This window comes from Nannospalax galili, unplaced genomic scaffold (assembly GCF_000622305.1).
Source record: "Nannospalax galili isolate Female #2095 unplaced genomic scaffold, S.galili_v1.0 scaffold126, whole genome shotgun sequence".
In the NCBI taxonomy this organism is placed as follows: Eukaryota; Metazoa; Chordata; class Mammalia; order Rodentia; family Spalacidae; genus Nannospalax; species Nannospalax galili.
In genome coordinates this window covers 2365926-2366314 of record NW_008355275.1, presented here as the reverse complement: position 1 = coordinate 2366314, position 389 = coordinate 2365926, and positions in this window count along the sequence as shown.

The window sequence follows — 389 nt, the reverse complement described above, 5'->3', positions numbered from 1 at the left end:
GCTATGCATTGTTTATCTCTCGCATTGTCTCACCCCTCCATCATGGTTTTCTCCCTTAAGGTGCCCCCATTTCCCCCCTTTCTCCCTTACTATACCCTTCTCCTATGGTCCTACCTCTCTTGAGCTCCTTCTTTCCCTTTATCCCCTAGGTTCTTCTATACCTTTCCCTCCCCCCTCCCTTAAAGTAACCCAATTTTTATCCATATCTCCCTTATTAAGGCCTGTTTCCTACTGTTCTTATCTTTCAGGTTCTTTCTTTTCCTTTACCTCCTTTTTCCTTTCCATTATCCTGGTTCCTGTAGTTATGTCTGGTTACATACTTATTTATCAGAGTCTGGCTCTCGGATCCACATATGAGGGAGAACATATGTCGATTTTTTTTCTGAGTC